At 40.5% G+C, this 25,930-nt stretch overlaps 1 protein-coding gene across 18 annotated transcripts in view; it reads right to left on the reverse strand.

The window, feature by feature from the left end:
• Positions 1-20,592, reverse strand: part of rbm47 (RNA binding motif protein 47) — a 35,859-nt gene extending 15,267 nt beyond the window's left edge. For 3 of the 18 annotated variants that reach the window (XM_044191062.1, XM_044191068.1, XM_044191052.1), the window contains exons 1-2: positions 20,329-20,591; positions 17,535-17,706 (exon numbers count right to left, since the gene is read on the reverse strand). The gene's annotated coding sequence lies outside the window, so the exon portion shown is untranslated. Of the gene's footprint in view, positions 1-3,059; positions 3,080-3,767; positions 4,092-17,534; positions 17,707-18,290; positions 18,526-20,328 lie in introns of those variants that run through there. The other 15 variants (XM_044191067.1, XM_044191060.1, XM_044191050.1 and 12 more) reach the window with 11 other exon arrangements.
• Between the last annotated feature and the right edge of the window lie 5,338 nt (positions 20,593-25,930).

A 25,930-nucleotide genomic window follows, 5' to 3' on the forward strand; every position in this document is an offset into this window, starting at 1 on the left:
ATTGGAGAGTCCTTATTAGACTTTGTTGGTTATCTCTGATAAGCTGGTTCTCCTTAAGGCCAGGGTCACACACACACACATATACACTGGAATCTGCCACATATGCAAAAACCGTGACTAAGCAGGAATAAAGTCAGCAATAAAGCAGTGTTGGTAATCAGTATCTCGGCCGAAGAGCCTGTGACTGCCATCTATTATTACAAGTCATCCATATAAGTAAATGAGTAGCGTGTCACAAGACCAGAGGTCCTGTTGTTTATTTCTGTAGAGCGATACGACCTGTAGGAGTACACCGCAGTGTTGAGTCCCACACTGTGCTTTCCTGGAAACTGTTCCTCTCAGACGAGCGCAGAAACTGACAAACTGCTTTAGGAACGTAAAAGAAAAAGCTTCCTGCTGTTAATTGTTTCAGGTAGTGGTTATGGTGTCCAAAAAATACTTGAAAATGTGAAGCAACACAAAGGAAATTTAGTCCCAGTGTCTCTTGCACACGTACATGATCAAAGTCAGCTGCAGTAAACGACTACAACCGAGTGAAACAATGAACCTGACAGAAGAGAAGTGAGAACTGTGGCTGACCCTTCAGGACACATGATGTCCTCACACTGTGGTTCACACAGCTCAACTGTCAGCATGCTGACTAAGACAGGATGAAGCAGGATGAAGCATTAAGTCACACTGAGGGAAGCTTCATTATCATGGTGTCTTAAGATATCTGCTTTGTGTCCCTTCGCATTGTTTTTGAGGAGCTGTTGTCTTTAACTGATGTGTTATTTGTACACTGAGTTACATATATCACCAAGGCACAGTCCTGTACAGTTATGGTACTTAGCAAGCAACATTAGGGCTGCAGCTAACAACTATTTTTATTAGTGATTCATCTGCAGATTATCTTCTCGATTAAGTGATTAATTATTTGGTCTGTAAAAAGTCTGTAAAAATCTTTTCAACTGCTTTCAGTGTTTCAACACACATCAGCTGACAGTTCCACTGTTTTCATCTCTTATTGTTTAACTGAGAGTTCATCTACTTTCAGTGATACGTTCGTATATTCAGAGCTCAATTTATCTCACTTTCACAATTTCAGTTTCTCTCAGGACTTTCACTTCAACTTCACTCAACACTTAAAATGGCTACAATCAATATTTTTATAATAACAATGTACCAAATGATAATTTAAAAAAAGGGGGGGGGTTGCTCGTAGTGATGAACCTACAGAGAATTATCACCTGAATCTGCAGCTCTCCCTGGACTTACATTCAGAAAGGAGACACAAACACGAAGCCAACTGAATGATAATGTTGCTCTGTAACTGCTGGGTGTGTAAATAATTGTTTGCTAACAAGTTCATCATATCAACTTAAAAGGTAATGATATTGTCAAGTGGCTAAAAAATATTGCAGGTTTATATTAACACCTCAACTTTACTGCCATTTAAACTTCTTTCACTAATTATATTTCATCTCCCACTTCAACTTCTTTTAGTTTTTCAGCTTTTCAGCAATTTCAAATTTTCGGCTGCGACACTTCTGAAAATGTAGCCTCTCCTGGGTGATTATCAAAATTGTTGCAGATTAGTTTTCTGTTGATTGACTGATCGCTCTAAATAACACGATTCTTGTTCAGAGGTTGAAGAATTTTTTTTTTTTTTTTTTTTACACAATTACAATCTACAATACACCACATTTCCCTTCATTTTTGTCTTTGCCTCCATTCTCCGTTGCCTCCTTCTCATTACTTTTCTTCCCTTTTTTCTCTCCTCCCATCCATGTACCTGTCACCCTCATTCCTCTGGTTCACTCAAGCTCAAAGAAGAGCAGCAGGGAGGGGGAAGGAGAAATGAGGAAGGTGTGGAGAGGAGGGCAAGCTGAGAAGGAGAAGGGTGAGGAGAGGGAGGAAATGCAGAAAAGGGTAGGGAGAGTGTGTGGCGAACAGAGAGGAGGGGACCAAATGTTCAGGCCTCCCTCGGAGCTGGAAAGCCCTTTAAAGTGAAACTGGCCTGAAGAATTTCAGGTCAGACGAAATGCGTAAGTGACCGCCTTCAGCCCACCCCAACTTCACCACAGTGGGATGATTCCAGTTCATTTACTCTGAGAGCCCCCCTGCCTTCAGGACCTTCACATTTGTCCACTCAAAACATCATAGTTTTACTCAAACAACGTGATTTTAAGCAAAATAACAAAGAGCCTGCATCTTCACATTTCCTTTCAAACTCAAATAACAGCATCAGCATTGAAGATGACTGATTAAAACTTTAATTTTATAAGTCTAGGCACTAATTATAAACAGAAGGGCTTTGAATTCAGTCTCAGTATAAAGCATGACAGGATAGAAAGGTCAACTGTAACCAAATGTTGCCACATATGTCCCCTCACACAGCTACATAGTCATTACTAATCATAAGATCTGCTTTAGCTTTACTGCTAGCTGAAAGGGGCTTTGCTTCCTTAGGCAAACACATTCCTCAGGATAATCAGCTAGCCATAGCAGACATTGTATCAGACAATTACTACTGACGTTGACAGTGTCACACACTCGTGATAAAGGATTTAGTAGCCCCCTAAGTGTGTGTGTGTGTGTGTGTTTATAAGGGGAAACCAGCAAGATTTAAGGCTGGAGAGTTGACAATATTTGACATACTGAACAATAAATGATCCAAATATTTGAATATAACCTCATTTTGTTTTTTCAGCATCCTTCACATTCGCACTTAGGCTTACAAAAGAGCTAACCTTCAGCTAACCAACATTCACGCTTTTATGATCAAACAACAGCCCTCCCTGACGACAAACACAATGTGGCAGACACCTACAATGGCACAATTACAGAAATGTGCAACTGAAATAACATTTCTGTCAACATAATCACTTTGTTTTAATTGTAACTTGGAACATCTCTTACAAAAAAAGTGAACTGAACCATCAAAAACAAATATTGTCATTTTTTTCACTGCCTGTTTAGCCTTGAATGCAACTTAAATGAACTAAATTTAGCACCACGTCACTGGATTCTCTGTCTCTCTCTCTCACGCACACACATGCATACAACAAACAGCTCACCTAACCAGGGTAAAAGTCCACATATTATATGACGAAGAACCCGGAAGTCTATGGGTGATAATACCATGTAGTCACCGAAGCATTTTTTATCCCCCACCTTTAACACACACACACACACACACACACACACTCATACACACACACAGTGTCATGCTACTCCACTGGTTCCACTGGTTTCATTGTAAGGACATCTTGATCTCAATTCCAGTCACTGATTGGTTTAAGTGCCTTTGTTGTCTGTTTCCAATCATTTTGGCTTAGATAAAGCGGTGAAACAGGGAAGTCTGGTAAACTGTAACTAATAAAGCAGAATGCCAGAAGAGATATATATCATAAACTCCTGTTTACTCAAGAAGGTCTCCATCAGAAGATTGTAAGGTTTAGTCAAAGAGAGGTTCAAAAGTACTTCCGAACATTTTTACACAGAGGGCCGAGGCACACTAGGAAGGGTTAAGGTCATCTGTCATAAAGTTACCCGATAGTTTCAGAATTGCAAAATTTTGCTCACAAGCTGGAGAATCAGATTTTTCAAAGTTACCTGATCAAGATTTTTGGGGGTCAAAAGTGATGAAGTGAAAATGTTTAAATCACAGTCACACAACAAGAAGTGACAACAAGTTTTTAAAGAGGCTTAAACAAGATATGTGTTCAGTACAGACAACTTCAAAAAGACAGAAACACACTTGAGGGTCGACATTAACACCATACCTGTATCCCAAACTGAGGAGCGCAGATATCAACGAGCTTGCCGAGAAGATGCAGCCGGTGTGTTTTGCTTTGGGGAGTCACTTTGCACATTCAAACTTGTCTGAAACTCACTCTATATCTGTCCATTCACTCTCCTTTGATGGTGACAGGCTGCAGCAGTAAGAGAGTCTCCTCGCCTGCCTATGTCTGTGTGTTTGAGTGTGGAGGTAAGCAAAGGTAGTGTTTACTCTCAATGGCCAGAAGAGAGAGGAGGGGCCACTCAGTACAGGTAACCCCCCACCTTTTTTCTTCCTCCTTCAATCTCTCTCTCTCTCTCAGCTGATAAGGAATAAGACAAAAGGGAAGGGAAGGGATAAAAGGGCAGAGGGTGTGACAAAAGGTTATGATTGACATCAATCAGGGGAAAGTCATGAGTTAGTGTGTAGATGTATTTACAGATACATTCTGCACATGTGTGTTGACTTCTCATTATTCAAATATATATATATATATATATATATATATATATATATATATATATATATATATATATATATATATATATATATATATATATATAATCAAATGGATCAGCACAGAAAAATCCAAGTCAGAATTCAAACACTGGAGAATAATGTTGTAGAAGCTCCAGCCTTTCTGTAGAAGTGGGCAACATAAACAGAAGCCATCTATCACAAGTTCCCCAATCAAAGCAGCAAGTGAAGGTTCATTTTTAACACACACATTTCTGAAACAAGACTTTTCTACAGCCATGTTAGCTTGTTGTATGCCTCAAATAATGGCATAAAAAAACAGTGCTTTGAGCTAAATGCTAACATCAGCAATGCTAACATGCTCACAATGACAATGCTAACATGCTCACAATGACAATGCTAACATGCTCACAATGACAATGCTAACATGCTGATGTATAGCAGGTAGTGTCTAGTAAAGTACAGCTGAGGCTGATGGGAAAGTCTTTACTTTTGAAGGTATTTGGTGACAAACCAAACTATTCGACAAATTGAAGTTTTGACCTGATGATGGAGCTTGAGGAAAAGTCCGGAGATCAAAATTATTACAATTCATCCTGAGGTGAACATGAATGTGTGTACCAAATTTCATGGCAATCCATCCAATGGTTGTAGAGACATTTCCCATAAAAACAAAAATGTCAAGCTCATGGAGGCGTAAGAGGAAAAGTCAGGGAATCACCAAAGTCATCCACGACGTCATCCCTTGCGCATTAACAAGTGGCAACCCTTCACCCCAAGTCAAACCAAAGTATAGCTAACAAAACAAAGGTTACCAAAAGGCAAAGATCTTTGGAGTTACATGATTTGTCACTTCAGCTGTCAGTGTTTGCCTACTTGAGAGCACTTTTATCCAGAGAACCACCATGTTTCATCAAACCAAATATTTACTTTTTTGTATATCTTCGGGCATAATGGGAAAAAAATAACTTGTAGGTAATCTCTGCTTGAGGCATTTTAGGATAAACCTGCTGAAGGCTGAATTTAACAGGTTTTTCTGTGATCACCTAGGATATTTTAAAACTGGTTTGAAAGCCCCAGTGGTTGGTAATCATAGTATTTTATCAGCATGATAGTCAAAGGTTTCTTTGATTTAAATCTCAAGTTTAAACAAGTTTGCTTCCACAGGCTAGTTCAGCCAAAAGTCCATTACACATTTCTGGTTTTGCCACAGTGAGCAAATGGACTTCTTCTGACCAATCCAGGTGTTAACAGGACCTGACACCAAAATTATTATGGTGACTTAGTTTTAGCTGCCAAGTGCTAATACACTTTATTTTTTCAGGTTGCATTTAAGTGTGAATTGAAAGTGACTTTGCTGGTGACACACTGATAAATACAATAGAGATAAAGCGAATACAAAGTAGACTAAAGTTGTCACATTCCAGTCATATTTGCCAGAAACACAGAGGGTCAGAGAGAAGAGGAAGGAGACCACGTTGACAATGTGTGGATGTGTACATAACTTTAAACAACCCTTAAAGAGAATAGGGCCTATATACTCTTATCAGACGGGGTGCCGTTCTACTCCAGCACAAGTGTGTATATGTGTGTGTTTGTGTGTGTGTTATTGCCATTGTACAAGTGACACATTAACTAGTGACTCTGTTAATGAAGGACATGCAATCACAGATTCTTGCCTTTTTGGCAGCACACACACACACACACACACATTATATGTAGATAGCCAGTTCAAAGTTTACAGATGGAAAAATCTATTCTCTCCCCAACAGGGTGTAATAAGATTTGCGTGAAGGCCGTGCACAGCCATAAACCTATATTAAAGGTGGAGGAGAGCAGGATTCAAAGACCAAGATGACTTTACTACCAGCACACTGTATCACACAAACACACTTTTTCACGCGCACACGTATCTCGTCAAGTGAAGACACGTTTGTTTGCATAGCCCAATATCACATACAATGTCTCTCAAGCTCGCATCAACGGTTCCCGACCCAGTTCAAAAAGACAAGGAAAAACCCCTTCTCAAAAAATGGAAAACATAAGCACGAAAAATGGAACAAAAAAACTCTGAAGAGGCGATTCGGTAAAACTTGGTTCACAACACACTATAATGTAGTTGTCAGCAGCTATAAGGGCATTTTATGTGTTTATTAATGTACAGTATTTGTCAACAAGTATAATTTATCCTATGAAGACATATTTTATATTACATCTGTGTTTTACTATATTGTCATTCATTATCCTGCACTCTGTATCTACTGTGTATAGACATGTATACATGCATATACTGTACATAACCATCCACTTAATGTACATAAAGTAATCTAGTACCCATTCAGTATTTATTCCTTTGCACTACTTCTATTTGTTTACAATCTACAGAACACTTGACTTGTATACAGATATTGTATGTTGTTGGTCATCGTTGCTTTTTTATATGTATTTATATACACACCTATTTTTCACCTATACTTGTATGTACATAATAATTCTATGTTTAGTTTTCCCTATATTTGTTCAGCTTTGTTTTGAGCTGTATGTCTATTTCTATCTTCTTTGGAACTGTGTGTAACATTGAGAGCAAAACCATATTTCCAAAACCATATTGAGTCATATTTCTTGTATGTGTTTATATACTTGGCCAACAAAGCTGATTCTGATTCTGATCATCTGTTTATACACCAGCCTCCACAAATACATCAATAGACACTTAAATCAGCTTACAACTATCCTATAGTGTGTAATAATCCATTTATTAAATGTTAATATACTGCTTATAAATGCTAGCGAGCGATCCCCCTCCTCAGACTGCTTAATTTGGAGGTTTGAAGACAACTGCAAAAAATAAAAAAGACAAAGTTGTAACAGTTAGTAGAACTTAAAAACACAGTCCAATAATGGGGTTATAATAATAAGAACAATACTTAGCACTGGAGACAGCAGGATGAGGTAAAGATGGCCATCAGCTTGGTGTTAACAGAAAGAAAGACATGCGGGAACTGGCCCGACAGGTCTGATATGAACCTGTACACAACCGTAAGAAGCTGTACATCAACAGCTTTACAACGGTCACTGAGATGGATAGGGGGATGTCCAAGTCTGAGGAAGAGTCTCCTGTGTTTGTGTCTGCTGTCTTGTTGCCAACCAGACTGAGAGTAACATAGTTGACTCAAACTTAACACACGCTTATATATCAATATCGCATCGCTGTGCATGTTGGCAGATGTGCACAAAGAGATTACAGAGCAGTAAATTGCAGCAATAAATGTTTTATTGACAGCATTTTTATGTATATTTGACTTTTCTCAATTCAAGTTTAATAAAGTTTTATTCATTTTTATGTCGACCAGGAGTAAGCATTACGTACTTAAGTTACGTTACATACATACGCGACTTAAGTTAAATACGTTACGTAAGTCAACATTGACTTTTGGTTTCACACAGGACACGAACAGCGGTCTCCTGAGTGAAAGTCCTGTTTGTTTGACCCATCCATCCACCAAGACCTCGTACCTACCAAGCCCCCAGGAAGTGCTCCGGGCTTTGAAGCCAATTTGACATAGTGGCCAAACCATGGAATTACAACTTCCGTGTCCATCACATGATGCACACTGGCCCCAAAAGACTTTTCCCCATAGACTTACATTGTGAAAGAAGCAGCTGTAAAATGGTGGATAAGTTGAGCCACGCAAAATGAGAATTTGATCCATTCGGTCCAATAACATTTGGAAAGTCTAGAAGAGCCACATGATTAAATAATTTTATGCCCATTCAAGTTAGCAGAGGGTTAAGCTGGAAGTTGCCCGCTCGGCTGGCGGAGTCTCTAGTGTGCTTGCTCCTGTGTGGCCGCACGATGCGGAAGCTATGCGGAAGATCCGGGTAATTTTTGAATATTTTTGGCTTCATGCACCACTGAGCAGCTTTCATACGAATGAACGGAGCCCTGCCTCCAACGCTGTATCCAGTTCTTTTCATACATCCACGGTCCCTACGCAGACTTTGTAAATGACACGCCATCTCTGCACAATATAAGTCAGTAGACTAAATAGCGTGAAATGACACACGAAAATCAAAAAAGGGGAATGACTTAAGACATTGGCGTGTTATTCATATGCCATTTGGTGATACCAGGCCTGGCAGAGATCTGCACTCTTCTAGTTGTTATTTATTTATTTTTTTAAATAATTAAAATTGTAATGTTTACTGTTCAAAACTGTTATCTTATATTTTCTGTTACTGTCATCTATAAAATTAAAATATATTGTTTAAAAGACCTGTCTTCATCACACAGTATTTGTTTACAATATGTGTTTGTGTAAGAAAAATAATAATACTGGAGCATACACTCCCACATGCACTTCAACACTCAAGCACGTAAACACAAACATTCATGCTGTACTGTGTGTCAGTTTCCATTTAGTATCAGTAGCCTTTCAAACTGATAATTATGTTTAAAAGATAATTAAGATCTGGGTCATTGAAACGTAACTGCCTTACCTTTTACACACGGTTGATGAAATATGTGTGTTATGTTCTACAAGGCGGTCTTCACCAGCACTACACGTTTGGAACATGTGAGATTTAAGCATTGAGTCAAACATTATAACATTGCCGGGCAAGCAAATTCCAACATAGATGTTTGCAGAAACACTGAATGAAACAATGTCACTGTTGAGAGGTACTGTATTGTTTTGTATATACAGTAAACGTCTTGACTGTTGATGGAAACAACATTACAGAAATGTGAACGTCCTGAGATGTGTGTCACCCCTGCAGGGCATGTGAGACCGCTGAAGGGCTTCAGCAGAACAAAGTGCCTGTTTGTCATGAAAATACTTCCAGCAGGCAGCAGATACACACCTTCAGAAACACTTTAAATATGAGCACCTGTTTCCTTGTGTTTTCCTATGGCTTGTGTTTTGACTATGGACTTTTTGTCTCTGTCTGTCAACCTTTTAATATCCCCATTTACTTTACTGTACCTTTTCTCTTTCCACTGCACTTTTATTATTATAAATGAAGAATTACAAATACTAACACTGTTGGTTAGAAACCTCTTTTTGTTAACAAAAATCTGAGTTAGTAGCAAGATTACATATATCAGGAACTTACTGAAACAATACAACAACATTTTGAAAGGTTTTGTCTTTTAATTCAAGTAAATGCAGGGTTGTTGCTTTAAGATGTTCTTTTCAAACTTCTGGTGCAGGTTTTATAAAGTTTATGATACCGCTGATTGAAGTATAACTAAAACTGAAACAAAAGTAAAAGATGACCCATTTCTTTCCACAAAATTAAAATTTAAACTAAACTTGCTAATGTGAAAACATTGATGGGATTTAAATCTAACATTAAAAATTAAAGAAAAATTAATTGAAGGAATATAATTATTAATGCCCTGCTCCACTCTTTCTGACATTTTTACAAGCACTGTTTTACTGACAATCAATCAGACAATAGCATAATATATTATAGGGTCAGTATCAAACTATGTATGCATGTGTGTGAAGGAAGGAAGGAAGGGACAGATGAATTAAAGTTGACTAATGTTGAGTGTAAAAATGCTGTTCTGCCTAAAAATCCTCAGACAGTAAGACTAGACTTGTGTCTGTGCCTCTGTTCTGCTGTAACACTTCCTCATTCAAAGGGTCATCTCACATCCTGTAACTATCGTCAACCAATCCCAGTGTCCCACTTGTGATTAACAAAAATGACTCAGCACAAAAAGAGAGCCTTTCTGCCCTCCCTCCCACACACACACAGGATCTGACATTAAAGTCCTACTTTTTTTTTTTCTTCCATCCTGATGAAAGAAGTTTCCCCTTTTGCCTAGAATTTGGTCAGCTGACACTGCACCAATGAGGCTTGTCACTAACCAATGGCAGAGCAGGGGCATTGTGTGTTTAGGTGCTACAATCACAGCCAAGGTCAAGGAGACAAGGAAGGAGAGAGAGAGGGAGGGAGATATGAAGGAGGTAGAAAAAGTTACAATAGAAGGAGAAACAGAGAGACAGAGTCATCCTTATGACTTGTAACCACACTGAAGCCACTTATTATCTGACCAGTAACCATTGTAACGTCAACATGGGTGACTGTCCTATCTATCATGTGATAGAGTGTAACCAGCATGTAGATGAAATAACAGAATAGCATAGAACACAATATGCTCGAATCTGAGATCACTACTATAAAAAAAATTCCAGATGTTTACAATTTGGGTCTTGTTTTGGTGACATCTGGTTGTGTGGAGACACTAGTAATAATAATAATAATAATAATATCTTTATTTATATAGCACTTATCAAAACAAAGTTACAAAGTGCTTCACATAGCAAGCAGACAAAGATTTACAGTGAAGTCCATTAAGACAAACTCAACAGTCCAGACAATCTGACAGGTTGTAAACAAATCCACTGTTAAATTCACGCTTCAGCCACAGTATGTAAATCACTTATTTGGAAGTGGAAGAAATTTATCACTCAAACTGTCCATTTTAAGCGTCCATTCAAATCCAACTTCAACTGCAGTAGATTCTACCTTCTGTACCTACATGCACACATGCAGTTTTACAAAGCAATGAGCACTTGTAATGGACATTTTACATGTCAGCCTTTGTTTTATCACTAAATTATTTGGTAAATTATTTGGTTCAAACTGCTTCTCAGTTAAGGCAGCCGGGATGTGGAATTCTTCACCACTGAGTATCAGAGAGCGCAGTACTTTTAATCATTTTGAATTTAGTTTGAAAACATGGCTGAAGGACAGGTCTGTACTGTAGTCATTGAGCTAAGAGACGCTGAATGTGGCCAGCATTGTTTGGTTGGTAATTTCTTGTACTGATGAACTGATGATGTCTGTTTTCAATAGTGTTGGGATTGCTGATTGCTGAGAATTTAGTATTGTTCTTCTGTTCGGTTTGTTTTTGGGTGGTTGTTATTGTTTTTTGTTGTTGTTTCTTAGTTTTTCATTGGTCTTTTTTTGTGTGTGTTTTTTACAAAGTGTAAGGTTTTGAGTTTTATCTCTGTAACCTCACTAGTGGCCTCTGTCCAGTGACTACAGATGAAAATTTGCATTTAGCTACATACAGTACATGTATTGTGCATTGTCCCTGCTAAATAAACAATGAACAAACAAACAAACCTGCCTGACCATTTGATGGCTCCTATTGCAGGTCCTAAAGCACTTCCTTCCTAAAGCTGTCATATTTCACCAGTAAAGCTGCTGAGGGAAATGTTATAATCACAAATGTATGATATATGTATGTATGATAGCCACAACTACATGTTAAGACCCTGGTTGTAAAAAAAAAAAGAAAGAAAGAAAGAAAGGGATTTTCCATTAAACTCTGTATAATATATTTTTGGCATTTTTCCATTTCAAAGGAAACATTTACAGATGCTTCATCATCTAACTCTTATTTGATCGTCGTCATCTAACTCATCCTAAGCATTTCATATAATGACAAAAACCAAATTCCTAATTTTCACTGATCTACAGGAGTAAGTCCAATCCAGCAAGCAAGCCACTTTACACAGCAACTGGCCAGATGTGTGGAGATGAGAAAGAATGCTGGATACGAAACTTCTCTCTCAAGCTCCCACAACTGAGCACGACTGAGTGCAACGCCATGAATGCCTTTGAGGAGAGGCTGTACAAAACTGTGAATCATTATCCCCATTTGTACAATTCATTGTATTTCATCCCTCTCTGTGATGGCAGGCGTTTCGCCCCACCTTTAAGTGCAGCCATTCGAAGCAGACGTGGTAGGACGACACTTTGTACGAACCACCAGTGTCACCAAATAATTGTGCAACTTGCATCCCACACACGGTTTTTCCTTGTTCTACTGTAAACACATGAATGAATGTAGTCCAATCAGAGCTTCTGACTGAACCTTTTTCCTTTGCATGTAGCATCTCATTTTTAAATGGCAGGATGATAACTCAGCATACAATGTCTGTAATTACAAGGATCATAAAGATCATAAAGTATTGACTAGTAATTGGAATTGGAATGTCTCCTTCATCAACACCCATGTTCGTATACGTTCTAAACGTACAGACATTTTATCTTAAACCTGCCATTTTCACCATCCTTCGTTTCCTGGAAAGACAAATCATTCTCTAGCGCGCGCACACGCACACACACACACACACACACACACACACACAGACCTGGAAGGTGAGAAGGGAAAGTAAAACAGGCAGATAAGAGCTGAATGAAAAGCTGGAGGAATTCAGCGTTGGCCAACTCCAGCTAACGCCCCTTAAACAGAGATCCCTGAACACACAATAGCTAAACAGTTTCACTCACACCACACCGAAACAGGGGTTTTATGATGAGGAGAAAAAATCATCCTGAGAAACTAAAAAGCTATGTAATCGACCTGTTCACCTGCTCTCGCACTGAAACTACTCATGAGACAAAAAGAAGTGAGGAAAAAGGAGTGTGAGAACGTTAAAGCGAAGGGAGGATGATGAAGAGAGGGATGAGCCTGATTGTCTGCACATGCATGTGTGTCTGTGTGTGTGTGGCCTGAGTATGTCTACTTTGTGTCAGTTTTGTGAATGGGTTCACAGAGTCAGTCTCGGCCCCATGGAACATTCCATTCTGCGGGGCGGGGTGGCAGAGTAGGTGCATGTGTGTGTGTGTTCACGTGTGTTTGGGGTTGGATCTTATCGTGAGATGCAGTGTACTACCGGTGGTTTCTGTCCCCCAAACCTACTCACTTCCACACACAAACACACACCCCTCAACACCACTTGCATTTGCTTTGCCTTCCCTGCCAGAATCAAATCACACACACACACACACACACACACACACACCTTGCCTCTTCGCCTGCTGTCCAGACAACTAGCCCATTGTGTGTAGCAACAGGTATGCAGAGAAAAGCCTGTTTGAGAACAGTCTTTTGGATGCAGGATAAGTTCACATAGTTTCACGTTTATTTTAAAACAATACCAGAATGCCCACATGTATATTAAAACAGTTATTGGTCACTGTAATTGTTCCTCCTGTCCATACTAGCCGTGAAAAAGCAATTCCAATGAAAGTGTCCTGGTTCTACAGTGTCGAGTTTGTCCCCCATCACTTACACTGGAATTACATTAGGAAAGCATCTCTTCACAGCCAGCGATATGTTCCCATAATGATTTTATCAATAAAAAATGCACACCTATGCTTTCATATGCCTATATCCTCACTCGATCTGAAAAAAAAACTCCTTCCAAGAAGGCAAGAGGAGGAGCAAGAAACTAGCAGTCAAATGAAGCATAATAACAGCATTAGCGAAGGAGCAGGTTGAAGGACAGAGGAGGGAAAGAGGGAGGCGAGCAGGAGGAGGGGAGGACGGAGGGTTCAGCAGTGTCACCACACAGGGGGTGCGGGGTGGTGGTGCGGGGGGGGGGGGGGGGGGTTGAATGGCAGAGGCTGGGGTGTAAGGAGAAGGGGGGAGGAGTGTTGATCCAGCCTTCACAGTGAGTGGATGTCACCTGTTTACACACTCAACAGTGTGCATCGTTCCTGCCACGTTCTCAGAAGAGAGACAGTTGCACAATGTCTCGTCTCATCCACTCACTCTCTTTACAAAATAATCTGGTTTTCTCACTAGTGGTATGAGTCCATGCAGATAGTTTTGGTTTAATTTGTCCATGTTTTGAAATATCTGTCTGAATTGTATTCTGTTGACATTTGACAACTGTGAACGGTTTTCATTGGAACTACTTTCAGCTGAAGAAACAGTCCCTATGACAACAGTTTACAATGAGGTCTGTCCAACCCTGTCTCAAAGGAACTACATTAATATAGTAATAATTTATTTTCCCAATTACACCACATTTATGTGCCACTCGGCAGTCATAGGCAGGCGGTCGGGTGGGTGGATGGATGCGTGTAAAAGGTTAAGTTTAGGCAACAGTTGAGGCTAATGAAAAGATTGTGGATTTGGTTACATGTTGATTAAGTAAAAACACTGTGTCTCGTGCTTCAGGTGATTTTGGATTTTTCAGTATTAAACTGAGACCTCAGTCTTTTCCTAACTTTAACCAAATGCCGTGAGTGTCTAAACATAACCATAAAAAAGTTTAATAATGACAACAAATGTAATATACGTTGTCACTGTCATTTTTGCGGCCAGATTAGTTAATTAACAACATTTTCTCATCATGTTGATTAAAAAATAACATAATCCAGGCAGAATTATGTTTCCTTCAAAACGTATTTGCTGTTGCAAGTTTTATATAAATGTAATTTCTACGAGACAACATTGGGTCTGTGGGCATTGATTCTGGAAAGAGATGTTGCTGCCGAATTTCTAAGTGTAATTTTTCTACAAAAGTATATTCAATCCCCAATGTATTGTGGTGGAGGTAAAAAAGCTGGACAAATTAGAGACTGTCCTCACCAGAAAACCGACAGCATTGGTCATCTTTTCTAAATGACCTATGGATTGAGGTCCTCTTGTGGTCTTGTGGTGTGTGAAAAATTACTCTTAATTACTGTTGTCTGTCAGGAGCAAAGGCAGAACTAGCACGACGTCGTTATACCGATTAAGAGAGGAGGTTGGGGTTGGTGGTTTAGTTAATACACTGTGTGACGTTGACACGAGAGTGTATGACTTTGACACAGGACCGCTTCCTGCCAACAGTCAGTGTTTTTCCTAAACTTAACCAAACCCTCAACATAAAGGTGGCAGATCAGACAACAATAATATGAATAATTTTGTAACAGTCATTTTTAACAGTTATGGAGGACTTGCTGACAAATTAAACCAAAAGGGCATAACGGCTTGGTACCCATCAAGATGAGATTGTCCTCCAAGAAAAACAAGAGCATCAGTCATTTTAACAAATGGCAAAAAACAACACGTGTTTACGTTCAAGTGACAAAGCCCTCTAGTGGCCGTAGCAAATATGGAAAATCTAGTCCGTTGAGAGCAAAGGAGGAAATAGTGTGACATTATTATAGAGACACATAGTCTGCAGAGGAAAGAAGTCGGGGTGGTCAGATGTGTCAACAAAACATCACACTTTAACAAAGGAGACCGCTGTTTGTTTCTCGGTTCTTACCGACAGTTACAGACACTTACAGATAGACTTTTAACCAATAGCCAAGCCATTTTTGTGCTTTTTTTGTATACTTAACCAAACCTTAACCACAATGTTGTTAGATTAGAAAACGGATTCATTATTCCTAAAGTAATTTGTAACATTTTTGGAAGATGCTGACAAATAATGTCATCCTGTAGATAGAGGCGTCAGATCAGATTTTCTACCTGTATGTAATTTATACTTGTTTCAGCTTCCCCTCGTCTCGCTGCCGTTCAGTGTTTGGCCCAATCCGAGGGGAGCTAAAGAGGGAGGTGGAGGGGAGGGGGCAATAGAGGGGAAGAATGTGGCCATTGTGCTTTCCAGGTATGTGTGTTTGTGACAAACAGAAAGAAAGACAGGAGAGAGGGAGAGAGAGGGTGATCAGATCGTGTTACAGGTGTTTCATAAACTGCTGCATTAGTCTCTTTACTCCGCAGCTTTACATTTCTGCTTCAGTGTTGGTGGATTAGGCTTATGGCTTTGTCACACACACACACACACACACACACACACACACACACACACACACACACACACACAGAGACACACACTAGACTGAATCTGTGCTTCCCCATCATAAGAGTGAGATGATCATGTGACGGTCATGTGACATGACCATATACTACATGTTTGTGTGTGTGTAATTCATGCCGTTTAAGCTGTTTCTCTTCCTTATGCTTGAGGTTTGCTAAATAATAATTTCCCATCAGCTTCCTGCTTTTAAAAATCAGTTTAACCTTCGTCAGGTTAAAAAACAAATGAGATCTTTTATTTTTCTTCTTGTCGCCCTCTGTTTCTCCAATGTTGACTGTCTTCTTGAAACTAGAGCGGGCCCAAACACGATACCACTAAGGTCATGCTACAATATAAATTCCTGTCTTGGATAGCTGTTTGTCCCATTTTGCAACTGTGGAATGTGATACAGTGGGTTGAGAGATAAGTATCATTCTGAAAAATGGTTCACCTCTTGAACCTTTCTGCACACCAATGAACCTAAAGCCACTGTCTGACAGGCAGGTCCATTTAAATAGTTACCATCATATACTAAACATTTAACTGGTATCTAAATTTGGTTTTGGTTTTGCATGAGGCAGTTTGAAGAAACCGTTTGTCATCACCTTATCAGGTCTGACCAGCACTTCAACACACACCTTTTACACGCCTTAAACTTGTGGAAGTATTTACAGTATTCGCAAGGAAGCCGGTCGCCTGTTTTGATGGAGGACACACACACACACACACGTAGGTATGCATACTTACTGAGGAGTGTATTACAGGTGTCACTCTGCAGCTCCCTGCCCTCCATCGCCACAGGTGATTTTCAAGAAACAGTAAGTTAGTGAGAGTGAAACTATGACTTTTCTCTCACATTAAAGCGTATCCCAAATTCAAGTCTCCTAAATTTAGGCCCTATGCAAATGACCTTACTACACCTTCATGTGTATTTTTCAAATTTTGTAAATTTGTTAGATTTGACAATGTCCATCCTTAATGGGGTTTTTTTTGTGGAAAATTGCTAATTGGTTTTTACCGTAAATCACATAATATTCTAGGAATAAATTAGAAATATAAGATCGTGAAGAATGAGAACACTTATCACAATATCATGCGTCTGAGACACACATGAACTTCTTCAAAACATCAGAGTTCCCCAAACTACAGTTGAAGAAATTACACTTTTCTGCTCTTTGAAAGATTAACTGAACTTTTTTCAGACAGACACAAACACTGTAACTGCACACAAATCTACAGTATATGTACAGGCACGTGCACTCACACACATATACGTTCACACAACTAAATCTCATTTGTACAACAACAGGACACCCAAGGCTAACTGGCGCCCTGCTCAACCAGTTTCTGAAAAACACACACACACACACATACACGACTCAACAAGACAGCAACTGATCACACACACACACATCCCCACACAAATAAACATCGAGTCCCCGTCCCATAACCTTGTAGTGAAGGTTACAGCAGTCAGCTGGGTCAGTGTGAACACTGGACCAGCTGAAGAAATGTCCTTCCAGATACCCACTGTGTGTGTGTGTGTGTGTGTGTGTGTGTGTGTGTTTAGTCCTCCAGGTGAGAAAACACTTAACTAGCCTTAAAGCAGAACTGTTAAAGTTTAAGATTTAAATGAGAGACAGACAGAAAGTAGAGAAAAAGAGACGCATGACGAGTTCCCAGCCAACCTGTAGGATGATGGGACGTGTAGTCACTGCGTCGTTGTAGATTCTTCGTCCGCCGTTCAAAAGCAACAATCCAGCTTGTCACTTTCTCATCTTCCCTTCCTCTTCCTCTCCTCCTTTGTGCTGCCTGTCGGGTTCTCTCCTGCCTCTCGTTCACTGTCAAGGCGCCTCCTGTCTTCAATGACAGGTCCCCCAAAGCACAATCAGAAGAGATCTCAGACACATCTAACAAACACACTGCACACACACTGAGAGACACAGAGGACAAGTCAGAGTTTCTGTTCTCCTTTTGGTGTTTTTTTGGATTCTGACTCAGATCCTCTCTGTTTGTCCTCTCCTCTGCTCCAGTCACGACAGCGCTTGTAGACGCAACAGCAGGAGACAAGAGAAGAGAGAGGTGGAGGGGTGGGGTGGGGGTGGGGGGGAGTGCACAAGGTCTCGAAGCGGAGGAGAGAGGAGAGTGAAGGGAGCGCTGAAGGTGGCAAAGTTCAAGGAAAGAGCTGGAGAGAGAAAGAGGGAGGGAAGGAGGGAGGGATAGATGGGAGGGAGGAATGGCAGTGGTAATTAGTGAGTCTGTACCTGACTCTCACTGACATAAGCCCCACATTCCTCAGAAGCGAGGAGGGGGAGAGGCAAGGGAGGGAGGGAGAGAAAGGAAAAAGTTCCGAATGCACACACACCAACACGCTAATGATCCCAGGCAACACATCAGAGAATACCCTCTCCACCCGAAAACAAACAAGAATCTGTCTTCCTTACAGCACACCATAGCTGACGCGTCGCTCAAGTAAAGGTTGCATGATGTTGAGTGAAGGTGTGCTGCTGGAGCCTTCGCTGTCCGTCATCTGAACTCTCCAAATACTTCCTCGCAAGTTTTTAGTCTTTTCTTCCGTTTCTTTTCATTTCAGAAAATCTTTCCCTTTCTCTTTCCGTCTTGTCTCGTCTCTCTCTCTGTCTTTTGATTTGTGTACGGTGTACACACTGCCTGCTCCTGAAACTCACCAAACCAGAATCTGACTGCCCAACACACCTTCCTCCCTTCCTCCCTCCCTCCTATCATTCCGGATGGGAAATGCTATCCTCCTGTGGCCCTAGCCAATCTGTGTGTGTGTGTGTGTGTGTGTGTGTGTGTGTGTGTGTGTGTGTGTGTGTGTGTGTGTGTGTGTGTGTGCGCGCAAACAGCCCGACCTGAATCATTTCAGCCACAGCAGCATTCCTCTTAAGGAGTCTCCTGCACACCTAGTTCAAAAACTCACACCACATGATCATTCACGTCCACCACATGCTTATTACCGATGATCACACACAGGCCAACCTTTTGCTCATTCACAAATGTATACACCCCTGATGTCACGATGACATGCTGTTTTTATGTTATAGCGTTCACTCCCCTGACGTACGCAGATCCCACCGTAATGACAACTTTCAGTAATAACAACTGACTCACATACTCTCAGATTTCTTGTGTTTAACTGTCAGCATGCAGATGGCACAGACGTGGCCAACTGCTGGAGGGGAAATCTGAAATGTTAAATGTCTAATACAAACAGTTTCTCACCTTTGTTAAGGAGGTTGCTGGTCTAAACCTGAACTGAAAGTAAAACAGTGAAGCTATTCAGTGGGCTACAGGCCTAACATATACTGGCTAGGAGTGTAAAGGTACACAAAAATCTCAGTTACTCAGTTTTAGGGTCACAGTTCGGTGACAGCAGGGAAAACAAAAAAATGTAGAAAATGACATTTTGTCATTTATTTTGAAAAACATTCAACAGCTCATTGGCCATAATTCTTTCTGTAATTGTTAAAGCACTTAAATACTGTCATATTGTCAGTAAGAAAAAATAAATAACACAAATGTCAGTGATGCTCCTGACATGTTGATGATTCCTGAGCTGGTTTATACAGGGCAGGCAGGGCGGACTGACTAAAATGCACATGTGAAGGGACATTGTAGCAGGGCGCAAGCACTTTGACCATATGCTTAAATTCTTTATTCTCTACGACAAGTATGGTCGCATACCTGCAGCTATAAATACTCTTCTAGCATTAGTTATTGATTTGGCTCCCGTCAGCGAATCTGCAGTGAGAGGCTGCCTGAACGCTGTGAGGAGAAGGACTCGCCTTCCGGTCTGTTTTTGTCTCGTTCCACTAATCGACACATTCAGGTGATGTTTGAAGTGTTTCCACAGACAGACCCGACTTCAGTTAAACAATGTCGGCATACAGTTTGACACTTATAGTTGCCCATTGTAACTAAGCGGGAAACCGTAAAGTTTCCATCCAGAGGATCTAAATGTCAGGGAGGATCCTCCAGCTCCGGTCTCTCATTTGTGTTTACCATTCGGAGGCAGCGACGCTGCATGAGCTGGACTAACCTGGCTAACCGGGCTAAGCCGACTAGCATGCTACAGCTGATAGACAGCAACTGGTGCGCTGCCAAAAGGTTCCGGGTAAAACTCGCTCTCTAGAATTTCTGTTCCGCGCGTGCGGGTAGTTTTTAGACTTTTTGGATGGTAATAGTTTGGGTCACAGAGCGTACCGAACCGAGGAGGTCGCCGCACGTCCTGTACGGTTCGGGACGAATACACGTACCGTTACACCCCTAAAACTGGTGTCTCCTATTCTCCTCCTTTATATACTTCCCCTCTTTCTCTCCCCACCCACTATTTATTCTTCTTCACTTCGGACAATATCATACGTGTTTGATCATGTAGAGCAGTTTCAACACTTCAGACCTCCAGCATTCACCTCTCATTCAACACAGTGTTTGTGTGCGCGTGCGTGCGTGTGCGCCTACCTGAATTCCTTGCGCTTCCTTCTTCCTGATGTCAGGTGCGTGGTGAGTGCGACATCTTCGTGACAACCAGTTGTCAAGGAGACAGAGCTGTACTGAACGGTAACGGTCGGGGTCAGCCAACTGACAGCCTGAGGACAGAAGAGAGAAGTGAGGAAGCTGGATTTCTGTTTAGAGTAGCAACACACACACACACACACACACACATGCATACATTCAGATAAAACACTGCACACAGTAGGGAACTTGCTAGTGGTGTGTGTGTGTGTGTGTGTGTGTGTGTGTGTGTGTGTGTATAGGAAACTGAGATTGAGTCAGACGTGCTCACACAGAGCAATAACGTTTCAACACAGCGGCTCAACCCTGACTGGGAGGAGGCCGAGGACGTTGGACGTGTTGCTCAATACATTTCACTTTAATGCTTACTTAACAGAACTCACAGGCCTTGACTAAAGTGTGCAAACACAGAAGCATAGCCTATATAGATAAGTTTTAATATCTGTACATGTTACAGGGAGGCCTTTAGTAATCTAAATCATGGAAAAAGTTTCACAGGTAACTTTTCTTACTTTATTATCACAGGTGGAAGCAGTGAAGTGGTTTATTGGTGTTTAGCCATCATTATTTGATCATGGGGTAACAGTGTGTTGGCAGATAGAGCCTATGTACATCTGCAGGACAACAATATCCAGTGTTTGTCTAATCACATCTAATCACATTTACTCACTGTTACTGCTGACAGTTGTCCAAAATATACCATAGTGCTTTAGTTTGTTGTGTTTTTACACAATTAATAGGCCTAACTCCTGGTTTTCAATAATTTTCTTACAGTACGAAAATACACTTGCAGAGACTTGCTTAAGTTAGGTAATCCATCACAGTGAAGATCAGGACTTCTTTTAAGTTACATTATTGTTGGATGTTTATACAGTGCAGCCTTTTGAAAGTCATCTGCACTAACTTCAAAATTACGACTGACAGTGTAATAACTTTGACATGAGATGAATGGAAGCATCTCAAAGATTTTGGTCCTTTAACATCTGGTGCAGTGGTTTAATGTAAGGAGTTTGTTGGCTGTGTGTTTAGTCTTAGTTCAGTATAATACATAGGCCTACAGTAACTGTGTGTCACTTTTCAGATTGTATTTTATATTTCATTACATTGCACAGGTGTTAAAAGTACTTTGTCCACAGCTTGCATGTAGCATTTTAGTTGATTTTGATACACAAACGTTGGAGCAAGACTACATTTCATGTATTGCTGGTGTGCAATCAGTATTAAAGTCACGCTGAAATAGAGTCAAAAGTGGAGCATCTTTGTCATTTGACTTTTTTCCTGTTGAAACAACAAGTTGGGTCGTGGAATAACGCAGGGAGGGATCATTCACTAACCAGTGGGATATCAGTTGTTGAGATAAAGGTCACTTTATTTGATGGGAGGGGCGTGATTGTTCAAAAATGTATGATTGTTTTATTGCTTGGAGTTTCGATATACACCTCCTGGCACAGTAAGAAGTCACCAAAAAAGCTACACTGTTCATCAGTAAGTAAAAGTGTTGAAATTTTCATTTTAAGTTGTTGAGAAAAAAAAACTTGTTTGTTAATTTTTGAGGCCTTTTAAATAAACGCAACATGAAAAGTAATTAAATTAGCTTAGCGGAAAAACTATTTTACATTCCATTATACAATAATAAATAAATGGGAAATCCTATGTGTTGCATCCGTAACAAAACCGAGTTAAAGGATCATTCTGGTTTATTACAACTTAACACCTATTTTTGTAGTTAAGGCCATTGCCTCTGTTGATTATGATGACATTGTACTCACCAAAGTAACTGCAGAGATCTGGAAACATGGCACCATCGCTACAGCCAGATTATCTAAACGATATTATTTGTTAGTAAAACAGACAAATGCAGAGGAAAACTGTGTGTGTAGCAGGTCAAAGTTTAACCACAAAGTCCATCTTTTCTCTCTGCTCATGTCTGTTGCCCTGTCAGACTTCTTTTTAGCGACTGGCTGAGATCTCAGGCAATTACTTTGGTGAGTACAAAGCCATTAAAGGAATAGTCTGACATTTTGAGAAATACGCTTATTCGCGAGAGTTATGTGTGATAAATATGAAGGTACAACCAGGAACCAGCAGACGCTTAGCTTAGCTTAGCATAAAGACAGGAAGCAGGGGGAAACAGCTAGCCTGGCTCCATTTAAAGGTGAAAATACTTGTCTACCAGCACCTCTAAAGCTCACTAATTAACACTTTAGAAATTGTTTGTTTAATCCAAACAAAAGCTGAAGGGTGAAATGACAGTTTGTGATGTTACAGAAGGTTATGTGCCAAACTATTTCATGGCCTGGTGCAGTAACTTCCTGGAGTCTTACTTGTTGCCTGTCGACCTCACAGACTCCAGAGTGGTATCGATCTCTCAGGCAAAAGAGCAAATAATGTATTTCCCAGAATATTAAGTTATTCCTTTGATAGTTACATAAATTATGGACAAAACTAATAAAATAAGGCCCAATTTGTAATAAACTGGAATTATCCTTTAATGATAGCTTTATGAACTTTTAGTTTACATTAGACACACAGAGACTTGCAGACGTGCACATGCAGCCTTTTCACAGGGTGTAAACAAAAGCAGAGTCTTCCCACAATAAGCGGTTCAGACCCTGCCCTGGTTGCTACACAATAGACAGAGAGACCTGAGACACAGAGAGCAGAGATTCCCAGGAAAACACTCCGCTGGTACTCCAAACAGCCGACAAAGACACACAAAGAGACAGGGGCAGCGTATCTATTCACCTGCAACAAGTGGGTCCAATCAAGCCATCACACACACTGCAAGGAAAACTGAGAAAGGAGGAAAACTTGGATCATATTACCATTGTTTCTGCTGGTGAACTGGATTTATGAATCAGAATCAGGTTTATTGCAAAGTAGGTTTTCACATACAAGTAATTTGCTTTGGTATATATGATGTGAAATTGTATCAAGTGACGTGTGTGTGTGTCGGCTTGTAATCGATGTTTGTGGCATGGCTGTGGAGCTTGTCATCTTGTCATTTCCCTCTCCCTCTTCTCTCTCTCTCTCTCTCTCTAGCTTTCTGTGTCAATTCAATTCAATTTCAATTCAAAAGCTTTTTTTGTCATGAAAATTTCCAAAACAATTTTGCCATAAAAGTACAACTTGATCAAATATTTGGACAATACACAAAAATATAATATAATATTAGCAATAACACAACATAGATAATAATACAGTATATAACATCAAAACCATCAAAATGTATGTGTATATGTAACTTTGTGTGTGTGTGTGTGTGTGTGTGTGTGTGTGTGTGTGTGTGTGTGTACGCGCTGATGAAGGGCTGATGTTTAGGGGAGGATGAAGGAGTACGGTACGGCCTTTTTTTGGCACATAACCAACCTCTCAGTTACATTTGGGTGAGTAGGTGCGTGTGTGTGTGTGTGTGTGTGTGTGTGTGTGTGTGTGTGTGTGTGTGTGTGTGAGAGAGATGTGGGTCTAATAGATTCTAATTGGGTCTTGATGAGTGAGAGAGATCAAACCCAACCTGATGAGCTCCACTAAATATCTCTCACACACACAACCACAATAAAGACACTACGTGCCCAAAAGTATGTGGACACCCCTGTCCATGTACTGGTCTGGGACTTCCAAGGCTTTTTTGGGGGGGGGGGCTTTTTTCTTGACATTTAAGTTTTTATTGATTTTAAAGAAAGGGTTAGTACATGGCAACAAGAAGACACTATTACAAGATAGGGGGTAGGAAATAAAGAATTTCAATATGAAAGAGAGAAACCCAGTTCACAATAAAAGAAAAAGAAAACCTGTCACCTCACAGGACTTAGGTATGCTTAAAATCTAAACAGGCACTATTCACTATTCATAGGCATGTTCACTTTTATAAATCGGTCCAAAAAAGGTCCCAGGAGGAAGTCCCATCTTCCAAACCTCCTTTAAATCTACTGAGCAGAGACATAGGATGTTATAGTTATATGCGTCTTAACCACCAGGACACCCATACAATAATTTTTTAGACAATAGTGTATTTCCATCTTTGTGGCAACAGTTTGGTCCCTTTCCTGTGTCAATGTGGGGCCCATAAAGAAATGGTTTTCCCAGTTTGGTGTTTATGAACTTGACTGGCCTGCACAGAGCCCTGACCTCGACCCCATCCAGCACCTTTGGGATGAACTGGAGCACCAACTGCGGGCCGGGCGTTATTGCCCAACCTCAGTAATGCCCTTATGGCCGAATGGGAGAAATCCCTGCAGCCAGGTTCCCAGATCTTGTGGAAAACATGCCCAGAGGAGTGGAGGCTGTTATAGCAGCATATTAATGCACATGGATTCAGAATAAGATGTACAGTAATGTTTGTGTGTCCGCATACTTTTGTGCAGGATACCTGGCCTTTTTTTTTTTTTGCAGTAGATCAACTCAAGGTCACTCAAGTGGACAACACACACACACACACACATAAAAGAAAAGTAAATACTGAATGTGAGTGAATAACACTGGTGTGAGAGTTTGTGTGTTGTGAGTGAATGAAGGTAAATTGATTAAAGAGAGAAGAGAAACTGCTTCCAGCACTGTACAGCTTCCCGTAAAGATTAGACCGTTATTGAGAAAATTCCAGGTCGGCTTATGGCCGCACGACCCGCCGTCTCCAACAGGGCCGATTATTGAATACGCCGTTACACACACAAACACACACACACACACACACAAACACACGCAGAGCAAGTGGAGCCCTGTGGTGAGGCGACATTGATGACGCGTGTTGGATGGGATAATCTCTCCAGCTGTACTCTCACCCGTAGAGAAGTGAGGCTCATTTGGCCCCGAAAAGCTCACTGAGGTTTTTCCACACACTGATAAACCCCTTCCTGCCTTTTTCTGGCAAGTTCTGACGCGTACCAAGCACAAGTAAACAAAAAACAACTTTGTGTTATCCTTTGATGGTCCATTACTACTGATTTAGACGCTGGGTTCAGCTCTGCTCGTGTGGGTGCTGAGTTTAGTCTGCACCTGTTCATGCAGCAGAAAGACTGATATGAAGTGTCAGGTACATACATTCGTAATGGCCAAGCACTCAGATCCAATAGAGGCCAGAAAGTGGCTTTTAAATGGGTCACACACTGCAGGGATAAGGCTGCGCCGTATCTCTGTAATAACCCAGTAAAATGTCTCCCTCTGCTGGTGTGTAGCAGACATTACATAGCTTTGATTTATCAGTTCAAGGGAAGAGTTTAAGCGCTTCTCTTACAGCCAATACAGTCATTATTTACGAGTATTAGCAGCTCTTTTCCAAAAGCTAGGAAACGGCTTGATGTCTTAACGATGTCCAACCTGGTTCATTAACAATGAATGGAAGACTCCGCTATTTTGTTTAGTTATAAGTTGTAATTTTCACTAATAAAAAGACTTCCAATGGTAAATACATTTCAGTGTCAGAAAAGAAGAGATGGAAAGTTAAACACTGCAAGTTTCCTGTAATATTTTAACGGTACAATATATCAGTTCAACATGTTAAATTAAATCATTTTTAATACAACCACTGGAGCTAATTATCGTTGGAACTCTT

The sequence above is a fragment of the Siniperca chuatsi genome, linkage group LG3 (genome assembly GCF_020085105.1).
Source record: "Siniperca chuatsi isolate FFG_IHB_CAS linkage group LG3, ASM2008510v1, whole genome shotgun sequence".
In the NCBI taxonomy this organism is placed as follows: domain Eukaryota; kingdom Metazoa; phylum Chordata; class Actinopteri; order Centrarchiformes; family Sinipercidae; genus Siniperca; species Siniperca chuatsi.